This window comes from Polistes dominula, unplaced genomic scaffold, assembly GCF_049000335.1.
Source record: "Polistes dominula isolate Pdom_NZ unplaced genomic scaffold, Pdom_raw_medaka contig_15, whole genome shotgun sequence".
Lineage (NCBI taxonomy): Eukaryota > Metazoa > Arthropoda > Insecta > Hymenoptera > Vespidae > Polistes > Polistes dominula.
Window position 1 is genome coordinate 9173071 of NW_028300915.1, and position 16129 is coordinate 9189199.

At 33.9% G+C, this 16129-nt stretch overlaps 1 protein-coding gene across 5 annotated transcripts in view; it reads left to right on the top strand.

Moving 5' to 3' along the window:
* sfl (N-deacetylase and N-sulfotransferase sfl) overlaps nt 1-16129 on the top strand; it is a 500037-nt gene that overhangs the window by 256473 nt on the left and 227435 nt on the right. The window contains exon 4 of one of the 5 annotated variants that reach the window (XM_089170137.1): nt 15889-16035. The exons of the other annotated variants lie outside the window; for them this stretch is intronic. The gene's annotated coding sequence lies outside the window, so the exon portion shown is untranslated. The remainder of the gene's footprint in view (nt 1-15888; nt 16036-16129) is intronic. 5 annotated transcript variants of the gene reach the window in all.

A 16129-nucleotide genomic window follows, 5' to 3' on the forward strand; every position in this document is an offset into this window, starting at 1 on the left:
CCTATTTTTCTTTATAGATGTAATTAGGAGTGTTTACAAAATATTACAAAAAAAAAAAAAAATAGTATAAAAAGAAATGAATTTTAATAAAGGCAATTGATTTCAATGATATTTTTCAAAATATTTATTACTTTCATTTTACCCACTGATCATTTTTATTTTAAAACATACGTCCCATAGAGGTACTTTATTTATTAGAACAAATGTCTAATTCATTGAAACAATTAAAAGAAAGACATATTTGCAAGAATAATTTTTCAATCACAGAAACAGACAGAAGTATTTTTAAGATAAAATAGTTCGATGAACGATTGTGCGTATCATACCTCAATGGATTCTCTGCTTTTTGGATTAAAAATTTACATCGGATTACGATCACGAGTCCGAGATGAAACATCGAAGATAAAAAGACAAAGAGGATATTTTCGAACAGAGGCCGACAGTGTGAAGCGAGTTCGATCAATATTCTCTCTCTTTCTCTCTCTTTCTTTCTCTTTTTCTCTCATACACACACACACACACACACACACATTTTTTTTCCTTCTTCATTTTCATGGTCGACGAACAATCGCCTGTTGGCAAAGCTTGTCGAAACCGAGGTAGTATTTTTTTTACGATATCCGAAAAAATGACCGTAGGCTCGAACCAGGGAAAAAGGAATGATAAAGATAGAAAAGCTAAAAACGTAAGCTAGCAGGTGTCAAATATCTTTGTTTGCTTCGTTAGGGGTTGCTTCGTGTACTTCATTCACACGCTATAACAGTGTTACCTAACTTCCTCTATACTCGTGGAATAGTAAGTGCTATTTAAAGCGTATTTACATAGGATATACTCGCTACCCTTGGCAAAAGATTTCATTGAATAAAACAATGGATTAAAAAGTTAAAAAAAGAAAAGGAAGAACAGTAGAAAACAAGATGGACGTTAGCGCAAACTTTTTTCTATTAACATTGAAACTACTAAGTCAGCTCGCACTCAACGTTTAACTCGACAAATTTCCTTCAACTTCGATATAAATAATCATTCTCGAAATATTACGACAATGAACCAGTTTAAAAACTTACACATTCATCCTATTTCAGTTAATTTCTTTTTTTTTAAGTGACAGATGAGAAACAGGATTCTTCTAAAATATCTATAAACACGTGAATAATTAAAATGTAATTTAGCGGAAAGCTTTTCCAAAATTTCTCTACCTTTTTTTCTTCTTCTTTATCTTGTTCTGCTGTTCGTGAACGTTATCGATTTAATTTATTTCTAAGTAAATTCTCGTTATTTCGTAGAAATGTATCATTCGTTTAAGTTGTCTTTTTTGCATCCACTTGGGTTTCCCGTTTGAAAGGGGACGAAAGGGTTAGCAGTAGGACGTTCAATTACGTTTCCCGTTTAAACTTAAAGACCATTGCAAATGCGTTTGCACTCGTATGGTTGCTTTCTAATTACTCTAATGGATTTAGTGGACACAAGCTTATACATATACATATGTATATGTAAACACACACACATATATACATAAATATAAATTTTACCACGAGTACCATAAAATTTAAATTTCGAAACAAGTCGCACGTGTATACCATTCGAGGAAAGGAGAATCTGTAGACTATAGAGGATTCGATAGCTATGAACTACCTTTCCACGCGTACCGCCCAACTCTCTAGCAAGCCTTTCATGCAACTTCCATAGCCAGAATTTCAATTGTGAAGCAAAATAGTTTGGTTTCGAATAGGTGCAATAATATCGACTGTCCGGCTAAATACTCCACGATAGCGTATGTGAGTAAAGTTTAAACCAATTCATTGTACTAACGATTGTTCTTTAAGTATTTCTATAATTATCTTCGAATTAAACAAAATAAAAATAAAAAATAAACCAATTTGTTATACAGATGGTATAGGTATGTTTAGAAATAAAACGAGTGTTTTTATAAACATGAATAAAATTTATCAATCGTAGAGAGGAGAAAAAAATTGATCTTACGATTCTCAGTGAAATAATTATTAAGGTATATATATTTATTCAGTGATATAATTAGGAGAGAAAGAATAAAAACAAATTGTCAATTCGCAACTGTTACTCAGAAATACAAGAATTTTGAATAGAAACAGAATTCGTTGAATAGGACGTTAATTGCAAAGATAAGAACCAAAAGAAGAGATAGATAATATTTGAAGATTCTGAATTGGAGGATCTTCGTTAGGTGAGAGTCGCGATTTTTCACGATAGATAGTAGGATCGAGCTTTTGGAGTTTTAGTCGGGTTCGATATCGATAAAGTAGCACTCTTTCGAAGAGACAAGAACGCACTTGCTACCAAAGTACCACTAGCTACGAGAGTAACATTCGGTTCCCAAGCACGTATTGGCACCCGTGCTTGCATCTAAATCTAAAGAAAGAAAAAGAAAGAAAGACAAAGAACTGATGCATCGCACATTCACCCTTTTGTCCTTCTTCTTTTTCGTTGTTTTTTCTTTCTCTCTCCTTCTCCCAAGATTTGCTTGCATCTTCGAGCCACTGAACGATATAATAGCGAAACTACACCCATAGATATTCTCGATCCTTCGAAAAGAGAAAAAAAAGTTGTATCAAAAAGTCTTTTCTTCTATGAGAAGAAAAAAGATGAGAAAGTTCTAAAATTCTAAAACATAAAGAATCAGACAGAAGTCTATAACATTTTATTTCGTGTATATGCGTGTATTTCATACTTATTGCATACCATACACGTTATTACTACGAATTAAATTCGTCGCAGATGCACCTGTTATACAATTCGCATGAAATACAACGAAACACTATATACACGATTATGTTATACCGTAAGTTGTGCTGAAAATCTACCGTATTTTTGATTGAATAAAATCAATGGTAAAATAAATAAAAACGGGATTACTCACAGCAAGTAAATTTTTAATCGATACTAATCGAAGTTAAAAAATATTGAGACAATATTATAAAGTTTAAAACGTTTTTCTCACGGATATTTCTAACACGTTTCAAAATCGGCAAAATGTTGTGAAGAGACAGAAAGAGAGAGAGAGAGAGAGAGAAATTACGATGAAAAGACACGTCGCGATAAACTCACACGTTCACGTTCATACTACATCTCGTTGCTTCGTATTTGATTTTAATTTAATGAACTGTCGATGTTTGCACACACGTATTTTATGTCGATTCTCAATGCTTCATTATTACAAAAATTAGCGAACAAAAGCTAACTAAACTAAAATCGAAAATGTTACGAAATTTCCTGTATGTTAATTTTAAAACAATAGGTATTATTTACTCGTCATGTTATTTAGTTTATTTGAAAAATATGTTCAATGAAATGTTTGATACATACACAGTTATCAGAGAAATAAATTTAATACGAAAATGAAAAAGAGAGAGAGAGAATCGTTATAAATTCATTAAATTTTGTCAGGAGATCGAAAGTCTCTTCCATTAATTCAAATAATCAAGTTTTCGACATATTCACGATCTTGAAATGTACCACATTCGACTAATATTCCTCCAGGAAAGTTCTGTCGACAGTAATATCATCCTATGTTTGCATGTTAGCGAAATGGCTAACCCATTTAATGCTGTTTATTCTGTTATTCCAATAGAATTAAATGAAATCGGTAGTTCTAGGAATCGCGAATGATAAGTTTTCAAATGCATTTAGTACGCGTGCTGTGTAATAATAAACAATGATTCGTCGGTATGCGAGAAATGGTCAATCAACTATTCGTATAACTCGCGCTTATAAACCAATTCGTTTTATCTTTCCTAATGTATATTTCAATATGTCAATCGAGTCAACGAATCTCCGAGTATAGTTCCTGGTACGCGATGAGATAAAACGATACAAGCATGTCTTTGTTCAAACAAGCGTTACTTCGCTATTGAACATACTGGTTCTTCTTCATAATCGCTCCTACTTTATTCTTAATCCTTAAATAATCACGATTAAAAGAAAAGAAACTCAAAAATACTTTTATATGAATGATACACTACGTCTGTGTTTGTCTGTAGACGATTGATTCATGGAAAGAAAAAAAAATTAAATATACAATTCGATCCTTTTTTCATTTTACATCTATATTAGACCAAAGATTGAACAATAAATTTAACAAAAATGATTTTTATCGTTACGTTCAAAATATAACGTAATACGTTGATAAAATATTTGTTATTAAATGAAATAATGAAGAATCATCATTGGACAAAGAAAACACACGTACAATCAATTATATAAAAATTATTTTAGTCTTCATATTTAAAATATAACATTGAACGTTAATAAAGTATTAATTATTATTTAAAAAAATGCAGCGATTTGTGGTACAATAAAGGTAACGACCATGCAGTCAGACAGGAGCGTTGTACGTATTTATACAGGTACAAGCAGGTAGAGCGATTATCAGATTTATCGTTTGGCCGCGAGTGGAATCGTTCGGGCAAGTAACGTCACAGTGGATGAGGGTATTTAGACATCGTGCGGTGCAACGATGGCTAGATAAAATATTTCCTATCACGTGGTCGCGTCGCGGACGATTTACAAAAAATGAATTTCCGATCAGACGAGCAATAGGTTGTACATCGATCGATCCTACGAATCGGTTCTCCTCTCTCATACGGGTTTTAAACGACCAGCGCAGAGGAAATATTTATTATTTGTAGCACGCTTGAATTTTTTAATCCCCGTGGCACTGCTGATCACTGATTGGCTTAAATCTTTTCTGCTTCAAGCTTCGATCTGCTTCGATCGCATTTGTAAATAATCGATCGCGAAGCTAACCTTTTCGAAGATCGTTCTCGCGATTTCATTCACGACGATACAAATCTTTATTTTATTTTATTCCATGCATAAATTAGTGTACGATTAATGAATAAACAAAAAAAACATTGAATCATTCATTTAATTTATTTGGTCCTATATATATATATATATTAGGGTGGGTCAAAAAAATGAATTATTTTTTTTTTTTAAGTGCTTTACAAAATTCGTCTAGCACATTTTTCTGTACAATTAATAAATAATGAGGTATGAATTTTAATCTATTGAACTGAAAAAAAAATAAAAAACTGCAATGCGGAGGATCTTCCTATTAAAATTAAGAGCTCATATTTGGTGAGAATTGTTTTAAGGTGTCTAGCAACCTATTTTTCCGTAGCACTTGAAAAAAAAAATAAGTCATTTTTTTGACCCACCCTAATATATATATTAGAATCCTTATTTACATCATTTTGAAAGTTTTTCTCCCGCCCTCTAAAGTTCTTTTAAATATATAAAAAAAATCCTGTAAATTTTGAGCTTTTAACTTTAATATTAACACGTTCCCACTATTCGGGGAAAAAAATGATAAAATTTCATAATATTTATATGTTATGGCCGAAATTCCTCAACTAAGAGTCCTCTGGCAATTGGTTTATACTATGAAGTGGAGAATAAAGGGTTAGGTTAAGGTGTAAAATAAAACACGTGATTGAGCCAACCAAAGAAACAATGCCTTTTTTATTGGCTCGTCAGGGAAAAGCCTTGCGGCATAAAAACCCTGGATGAATACTTGATTATACAATAAGAAGGTACCACGTGGTGTTACCACGAGGGAAAATACCGTCGATGTGAAATATATATATATTGGAAAGATCTCACCTCTCGCACTCCGCCAATATTGCGATCACAACCTTAAGGGTTGTGATGTAGAATGGGCTCACTTTCACGAGTCTTGAAGATTAGGAGATTCTCTTCGTTGTCCTTTGTGAATTCTTAAAGCCTCTATAATCCCTCAAGATGTGTAGTCGTAGGCGTCCGGTGAAGAATAGAAAGAGTGCCTCTTTGTCCTGCCCCAGCAGGACGTAAGTACTAAGGCTATGAGAAGTGGGGATGCGAGAGGCGGGGGTAGCTAGAGAAGCGCTTCGATAGTTACTGGTGGTTGATCGATGCTCGCAATGAGTATCGATCTAGAATCCCAATCGATGGAAGTGGACGCGCGCGAATTTCGAATACCGCTAATCACTGTACGATCCTTTCGGATCGTACATTATAGACTTAATGTATATAGAAGTAATGAACTTAAAAATTTTTAATTTAAAGGATGTACCATATTTCAAACAGATTCATCAATTTTTGCCAAAATTTATGATTTTTATAAGCATTATTAAAAAAAATTGCTTGTATTTTTCATTACAAACTTTGGCGACTCGGGGGAGCGTGTTATTATTACTATTTATTGTAAGAGCTTAAAATTTACAGGAATTTTTTTTTATATATTTAGAAGATATTTAGGGGGTGGGAAAAAAATTTTAAAATAATTTAAATAATGATCATCTTAATATATGTAAGTCACTTAATCTTATATAATATAAACGACTAATTTGGAACTAAGCCAAATGGATGACACCGGTGCAAGTACACCGATTATGAGGATTAGCGGCATTCGAATTGTAAATGCAGGTAGAACAAATGGTAGTATACCGTATGGTCGGTGCTGAACGTTATAAACTTTAACGGAGATCACCGGCCTGGTAAACGATGTTTCGTTGCTTTCTCGTTCACAACTGTAGAACGATTTGCCAGGCGCAAACGACTGTCCACTAGCTAATTAATCGCTTAGCATCGTTACACGTTTCGGTTAATATTCAAAATTGTTACCGTGGGACGAACGACAACGTTGATACTAATTTCGACTCGGCCACTGTTCTTGCGTACTCGTCAAATATGATAAGCTCCAAAAGAAAGGTGGGAAAGAATAACACGCGAATGTGTGCACATGATTAGGACCTACTTGTTTCACACAAAGTTTGATAAATAAATTTAAAAAATGAAAATATGTTTTTTCGTTTTTTTTTTTTGTATATTACTAACATAAAGTAATACGAATATTCTTAATCGAAAAAAAGAAAAAAAAACACACGCTTATGTATATTTAATTAGAAACTACTAACAATTATAATAATCTTTTTTATACAGCCAAGAATATGACAAAGAAATTTAAAGAATAAACAAATTTCTAATATTATTATAATATCATTTTTCATTATTTTTTTTATTACCAATATAATAAGAATGCTCGTAAAAAGTTGAGAAAACAAATATAAGATGTAGCAGAAAATTATCCAACCAGGCAAATTCGTCCATCTGGATGAAGAAAAGTTTCCGGAAAAGATAGAACAGAATAGAAAAAGTAAGAAGGAAAAGAAAAAGAAAAATAATAAGATGAAGAGAAAGAAGATGATGACGAGAAGGAGGATCAGGAGGAGATGAATGAGACCTTCGAAAGATGCCGTCGAAGAAGATAACGTTTTCGATGAGCTTTTACTTTGACGATCCGGTTTATAATACTGTGTCCTTCGGAAGAGTTTCAAGCCGTAGTTATATATATGGTATATACACATAATACATATATAGTAGTAAGTTGAAAGAGAAGAACAAACAATCGATCCATTCATTTCTCTCTCGTATCAACACAATTTACCTCTTAGAGCCAATTTCGCATATTGCCGGAAGGTGAATCTCTCTCTCTTTCTTTCTCTCTTTCTCTTTCTATGTTACTCTTTCGCAACTAAAGCTTGGCACGCAAGACAGACACGACGTGCAACGAGTTTGTCGAGAGGGATGCGGATATTGCGTGTGCGCTTCTCTTCGCGAAGTAAACATCGAAAGATAGAAATGGAGATGTAACCAATAAACAAAGAGAGAAAGAGAAAGAGAAAGAGAGAGAAAGAGAGAAAGAGAGAGAACTGAAGAAGAAGATATAGAATCTCGCAATGTAGCCGACTGTCGGTTAACTTACTTTAAGTGTCTAAATGTAGAGTCGCTCGGTGGGTAGCCGGCACGTTAACTTTATCGGAACTCGTTTTAGCGAATTGCGATTAGACGACGACGACATTCTATGTTGTCTCTCCCTCAGGGCCTTCTCCGACGGCCCGGGAATTGGACGAGAATTAGGCTGCGTTAATTTGAAGTTAGATTACGAATCTAGAGGTTCTTGCGAATAGGATATGTTCTATTCTCGTTTAGACAGTATAAACTCTCATCTGATATCGTTAACTTCGTTTCACAAATTTTAGGCATAATCATTCAAATATACGCTTTTAATTATCTTTTCTCGATTTTATATGTATATTGTAAGTATAAATTAAATTATTTTTCTTTTACTGTTTAGTACTACTTGACAATTATTTTTAGAAACAAATGATTATTTTTGTTCAGATGTTTTATTTCATTAACTTCATTTCCGAACGATTTGACTACCATTTTTCTTGTTTTAATATATTTCGTAAGTAAAAGAAATGGAAAGAAATTAAAAAATCGATTCCTTTTCTTTTTGGCCACGTAACTAGTCCCGAAACGCATTATTCCGTGAAGTAGGTGTAGTGTAGCCTGACGACTACTCTTAGAGATGAACGACGAAGTTACCACGAAAGGAAAGAAGCGGTTTGAAGATGGAAAAAGGCCAGGGGCGATACACGACAAGTCCATTTCGCTTTCAGAGACTCCTTTACGTCTGGAGAAATAAATTGACCTACACAGAGGAATACCACCGTGTGATTAGGATCACAAACTGTAACTGTATGACGTTAAAATAGTCGTCGTAGTAACGCTATAAAGACACACATATAAAACTGTAAGGGAGAAATGAATTAAGAAATGTCATTGATAAGTAATGTAAGATATCATCTAAAATGTTAGAAAAAAAATTAACGACGTTATAATAATCAATACTTCTCTCAAATGCCATGATATATTTTCTATTAGAGCCATGAGAAATGTCACAAATTGAGCCATATCGAGAAATACGAGTTGACCTCAATTACTTCGTATTTCCTATGTCCTGATTTTCGAACCGAATACACACTTACTTATACTCATCTAGTTGAAATTCGTAAGTAGTTAAAGACTCGTGCAAAAGTCATGAGTTAAAATTGACGGACCATTAAGAACTGGAGCATGGTTAGATAACCTCGTAGTGTTAGCTATGCACGAGTTTAATTACATTGATGAATTACGCAAACTCTATCCCTTTCTCTCTCTCTCTCTCTCTATATATATATATATATATATATATATATATATATATATATTTCTCTCTCTCTTCTTCTCTCTTTCTCATTCTATCTTTTCTGTCTATCTATCTCTCTTATAACCAAGTTCAACGGAGACAACGGATTCATCTTCATCGCGAATGCGAAGTTCCTAGAATCGATACTCCTGAGAATTTCTTGGTTCGTATCATTAACCGGCACCTGCAACGTAAAGCTTCGCTCGATTACCGAAAATCGATTGATTACGTTACCCCACGCATTCAAAGTTTTTATTAAAGTTAAGTCAATTTCAAATCTAGGTAACAGGGAATATCAATGAAGTTTCAATTAGAAAATTATCTCAAAAATTTATCAAGAAATATATTCTGTACACGCCGATGATTGAATGTACTTCTTTCTTTTTTTCGAATAGATTTATCAAATTTGAAATGATAAAATATTAGCAAATATAAGTAAATAAAATATCGATTATAACATATTCATATAACCATAATTTTCTCCTTATTTTTTGACGAATTAATTTACATCGGTTATTTTAAAGATATTTATATATATTTTTTTTTTCCAAATATCGTGTTTCTCTAAATTTACGTAGAGTTTCCAAGCTCTTGGTCAGTAGTGCATATATACATAGATAGATACAGGAGCTTGATGTGGAAAATTGGTCTGGCACAAGTTCCACACTCGATTTGTTGAAAAGCGTGAAAGGTAAACGCGACACCGGGGGCAGTTCTCGTCGATATTTCCCCAGGACTGTCGGCCGGCCTAATTGAAATCGTCAGGCCTTTTATCACGCTAAACAAATGACGGTAAAGTCAGAGAGCGTGGAACTCATTACGCGTCGCGGAATCATAGAATGCGGAATAAGAGAGAAAGAGTGAGAATAAGAGAATAAGAGAATAAAAGAAAGAGAGAGAGAGGGAAACAGACAGAGATATTCGAAAGAGCTCGATAGGAAATTCGCAATCGACTACTGCGAGGATGCGGAAAAGCCTTCTTGTTCTTTCAATGGATCGACTAAAACAAAGGGAAACCATATAGAGATGCCGATGAGACAATGAAAGAGGAAAAGGGGGAAGGTTGGGGGTGAAAGGTTGAAACACGTACAAGTTTAGCGCATCCTCATACACGATATCCGATCTCAGCTTTGATCTCAAAAGCAGGGGTATGACTGCCTCTCCAAGGTGCCTGTATCTAATTTCGCCAAAGAAGAAAGAAAGAAAGAGATAAAGAGACAGAGAAAAAGAAAAATAGAGAATACTCCTACGCGAATTCATAGGAACGCCACCTGAAAATTTCCAACTACTGTCTTGTTTCTATCGACTATGAGACATGGTCGTCTCTTCGAATTTCGATACAAAAAAACGAAAAACTTCTTAGTACGGTACGTTTTTTGAAAAACTCTAGAAATGGGGGTTCGTGAAGAGTGGAGTGAAGTGTTGGTTGGTTGGCTGGTTTGTATCGCGCATGCCACGGAAGCTTATTCCATGATTTCGGATAAAATTCACGAAGTAGATACTCTCTCTCGATATCGAACTAAAGGAAATATTGTTCGATATTGTGGATTATACGCTACGATACTTGGATATTGGATTGAGTCTGTATATTTGACCTTTTAAGAAATATCTATATACATACACATATTTGTATTTAAATATAGAAATAAAAAGGAGAAAATTATAATAATTTGGAAAGCGACTAGAAAGTATTTCGATTTCGAAATTTAAGATAACTCTAGAAGTTAGTTGTCGTAAGAGAAAAGCTAGTTGGCCGAGTCAATTTTCTTTCAACCAAGGTATTCTCGTGACTTTCGTATAGTCGAAAAGAGGTCCGTCCGACCTAATTTTCCAAACTTCATGGAAACGCGTCTCTTTGATGACCTATTTATCGCAACGTACTCTAGTAGGATAAACATTTTGTTTGAGAGATATGAAGAATGCAAATTATTTTGTAAAATTAATTTTAATTATATCTTCTTATTTTTCTGCTGTTTTTGAAATAAAAGATATTAAATAATAAATTAATATTTAATTAGTAAATATTTTATAAAACTTTTGAGTTAATATAATATTATAATTAAATAGCTAATATTTATAAAAGGAAGAAAATCATATTAAATTAATATATCGAATTATATATTTAAGATACTGAAAGTACTCGTATTAATGAAATTAAAATAAATTGAAAATATTGACTTAAGAAATACCAGCTAAATATGTAATAACTAATAATAATAAAGTGAAAGAGACAATAAAGAAACACATAGGAAGGAAAAAAAGATATAAGAGAGGACACAAGTTGAATCTTCTGACTTCTTTGAAGACTCAGTTGCAACTGTTCTATCCTAAGGTATTCCCAACACTTAACATTATTTATGCTTCGCTCGTGGAGGTCGCGAAAGCGAACGAGGGTGGCGGCACGAACGCAGAAATACTACTTTCGGAACTTGGAGAAGTTCTGACGGAAACCACCACGAGCTTGGCAGAGCGGAAATTTATGGATTTTGTTTGGTACCTTCGTCTAGACTAGGACCGAGCTTCGATTTATGATAGATTTGAAAAAGTATCGGATAACGATGATAAGAGGATGAATAGATGGCTTTCTTCGATTTTTCTTTTCATGCCGTATGTGATAAGAAAAATAAAGAAAGTAATTTTCTTTACGAGTTCAACAAGAATTGACAAAAATATTGAAGTTTAAAACGCGTAACTTTTTATTTTCCCATACACATGTTATTCGTGCTTATTTTTTTAGAAACATAAAAGCGTATCAATTTAAGATACATTCAAGAATTTTTTAGGAGTAATAGAAACGCAAACAAAAGGGCTTGGAGAGTAAGAAAATCTGGAATCAGAAAAAAGCAGCTTATGTCAGCATCAAAGCTAACGCCTGAGGTCCAATGTGACACACGGTGATGCGTGAGAAAGCTGTTTTATAATAGAAATCGTTATCCTGGTGCGCGCAACGTGGTATCGAAGAAGTCGCAAAAGCCTTCTCTCTCACCTTGGCTCCATAGTGGATTTCTCGAAATAGTAGAAGAAGAAGAACAAGAAGAAGAAAAAGAAAAGAGATAGAGAGATAGGAAAAGGAAGTTTTCCACAAGACGGCCGTAAGTTCTTCCTTCTATTCCCATTCCGCAAGTACACAGTGTACCTCCTTTTTCATTTTTTTTTGTTTTGCTCTTTAGAGTTCACGTTGATACTATTCGAAGGAACAATCCCGCAATCTCGAAGGACACAAATGCGAGAGCCATTCTTCTTCCTTGTCATTCGAAGAAGAAATAGAAGAAGAAGAAAATATGAAAGATGAAAAGAACGATCTGATATAAAAGTATAATTATTCTATGAATTTCGATCAATCGTGAATTCTCCTTCTACTTTAGAAATGTTGATGAAAAACGTTCAAAGAAATAAGTACTAATGCTTATATATGTATATATGTAAGTTGTTAAATAGGATTTATCGCAATGGTCACGCGACCACGAAAACGTCGACTTATTGCTTGACATAACACCACTGCTCGTTTTCCTTGAGGCTTTTAAATTATCGTCCAAAAAGTAGGTCGAACAGCCGTCTAATTCCACTTCTCCTTTTCGTCGCGAAAAGAATAGAAAACTTATGGACATGAAATGGTTGGAAAGGCTATCCATTATGGGATAAATTTTTCAACGACTATGAAAAGGTTGGATGTTTGACTTGAATAATTTACATGAATAAAACAAGAAAGGAAAAAAGGAAACATAATATATACCGAAAAGTTCTCCTTTTGTGTAAATGGTATAATCGAGGTCGGACTGGTTAGTTTTAATTAGGGTTCAACATTTTCTAATGATATGTTGATATCAAACAAATCATTCCGTATAAAAAACATAATTAACAAATAATATTTGTTCTAACGGATACCACTTCTGAATTGGTTGACTTATTCTCTTATGTATCGGTCCATCGTAAATCCCGTTCATAACATTATTGGTAACGCCGTAGAGGCCGGCAGTTAGTTTACCTCGTTGGTGATCTCAGTTAACCGCGTCAGAGGGACTTAATTACATTTCTCTCCCTAACTAACATAATCTATCTCCGCCTCCCGATAACCAAGCAGCGTCTGTCAGTTTCTCTGAAACTGCTGTCAGAAGGAGAGACTGGTTCGAGCTAATTAGTTAATGTTCCATTGCAAACGAAGACTTCAATCTTCTCTCTCTCGCGCGCACGCACGCACACACATACATACATATATACTTTCTCTTTCACTCTCTCGCTCACAGACTGTCAACGCTTTCATCCGGAGTAGCCGCTAATGTTCAGTCTACCAAGTTCAAGAGAAAGAGGATTGAAATAGGGTTTCGTTGATAAATCGGGGAAACCAAAGCTACGTTCACGTATCGTACACGCTTACGTAAGTGTAAATACATTCATGCATACGTGAGACGTACAAATATCATTGCAGTGAAGCTTAATTGAGCATCGTTTAACGATACCACACGCGTAAAGTGTTAGAATCACACCAACGTAAAATGAATCATTTTACTTTCTCCTACGATCTCGTTCAAACAACAAATTAAAAAAGTTTCGGAATCGTTTGTGTTCATTTCATTCAACTTCGAAATTTGTTAATCTTGATCGATAAAACAAAAGAAAGAAAATAATAAATAAAAATCAGTATATGTGTGCAGGTATTAGATACGTTCGAAGTGTAATTATTTTAGTTTCTGTTTCTCTTTGTGCTAATAGACTAGATTTATTTTTATACATTTTATTTCAATAATTTTTATAACAGTTTTATTAATATATAGAACTAATGTCTAGAATTTTCCATACATCGTTGAATTGTTGATCAACTGACCTTACACACGCACAACTACCTAACTCTGGAACCTTCGATATTCTTCGTTCAGGAACACACACACACACACAAGTAACATACTTTAGAACCTTCTACATCCTCTCTCATATTTGTATTCCTACATCTACATATATATATATATTATAGATAGGTATTCCAAGTACAGTAACTTGGAAGTATGCACATTTTGCTCAGTTAGCGTCCAAAATGTTACAATTTGTCGTTGCGTCATGTATATGACCTGCACACATACTGATTTTTTTTGGTTCTATCTATCCGTTCCGATCCAGTAATGTTCTATTCGATTTTCTAGGAAATTTCTCCCGTTAGAACAGATACACCTATGTTGTCGAGTACGTTATTATCGGTTAGTACCTATGTAAATGTGAATCGTTATTTCGTTCGATCGAGTACGATTGATTGATCCCCTTCAAATGAGTTTTACGTTATTTCTCTCTCTCTCTCTCTCTCTCTCTCTCTCTCTCTCTTTCTCACTTCAATTTTTTTTATTTTTTTTCTAATTATTTTAACGAAATAGAAAGAGAGTATGCTCTAAAATTGGTCAGCTTTATTACAGGATGAACGAGCAATTGTAATAGAAATGGGGTTCGTCGATATCGATCGTTTACGACGATTACCAAGCGTTCGTTCAACATGAGCTTCTCTCCGCGAACCTTGCGTCGTATCAAAGGACGCATTTAATTAGCACCTAACGCAGCGTTCCTCCCACCCCTTTTTCTCTTTCTCTCTCTCTCTCTTTCTCACTCTATCTCTCTCTAGCTTTGCTCCAGCACACATTTTGGGTATACACTACTAAAAGGAAGGAGTGGAAGGTATATCGGGTGTCAAATTAAATTTACACTAGACGTCCTTTGACCGTTTCTCAAAGTTTCCACTCTCATGGAATTTCACTATATCTTTCTAACCGATAAATTTTCAACTTATTCTTTTTCTTTTCTTTTTTTCTGTTTCTTTTTCTTTTTATTACAACTTCCATTACGGATCTGATCGAACATAAATCATCGAACTTTTGAGATTAATTGGTTGTAAGTAATGTCTACTCTAAATTTTGGGGAGGAAAACAGAAGGAAGATGAAAGGATAAAGTACTTTTTCCTCTTTTTCTGTTCTTTTTTTTTGTTTTTGCTTTGAACGCAAACTAAAAGAACAAGAAAATTGTTCGTTCGCAAGTGGAACCGTTTGTATATTTATTTTTTTATTTTTTTTGTTTTTTTTTTTTTGTTTTTTACGGTGAAAAGCTAGAATAGAAGACGGAAGAGGGTTGCGATCGTGAAAGTTTCTCGCGGGAAAAGAGAAATGTGTCGGGACTTAAGAGAAACAAAGAACAGACTGTCTCGCAGCGGCCGGCACGCATATGTCCTTCGTACTTTCTCCCCCAATGAGAAAATGCTGAAGGTACCAGCGTCGTGAGGTAGTGCCAAGCTTCGAGTGAAGGAAGACAAATAAAAGGAAAACGAGGGGGTTATCGTCTATCGTGACAAAGGCGTTAGGAGTTTGCTAGAACAAATGTTTCAAACCGGCTCAGTCTTTTATTGAATCAAGAAACTCGTTTGTCTTATCTTTTTTCCTCCGTTAAAAAAAAAAAAAAGAAAAAGACAAAAATTACAAATTACTTGTAAGTTTATAATTGATTATTCGTAATTCTTACTATATTTATTGGGTCAATATTTAACTTGTTGCCATGTAACAATTTATGAAACTTGTGATATTCTTCTTGACATAAATATGAGAAACACGGGTTAAAAAATTATTATTTATAGTGAAGAATATATTAATTATATAATACTAAAATAAAATAAATGACTACATTTAAAAATTGTCTTACAAAAATGGTATTATTATCGTATGACTAAAGAAGAAAGATATAATTAAAAGTTCACGTAGACACCGACTGTGAGCTTTATGTTAGGTTATGTTCAGTGGTACATATTATATTAAAAAAAATAAAATAAAATAATAAACAGATAAGAAAAAATTTAATTTCCTGTTACTCTACCTAGGTGAAACGTGATTGTATCATCGAGGGTCGAGTGGAAGAAAATTTCATTTCCCCTCGTAAAACTCGGCCGAGGAAGAAAAAAAAGAGAAAAGAGGAAGAAGAAGAAGAAGAAGAAGAAATATGCTTATGTACACTCCGGAAGAAACAGGTATACTTGAAAGTTCTTGGAACGAAACTTGAGAGAGTCAGCCGTCGCCGGCGCATTCAGTGTACTTTTAAAACTACGATACTGTGCACTTTAC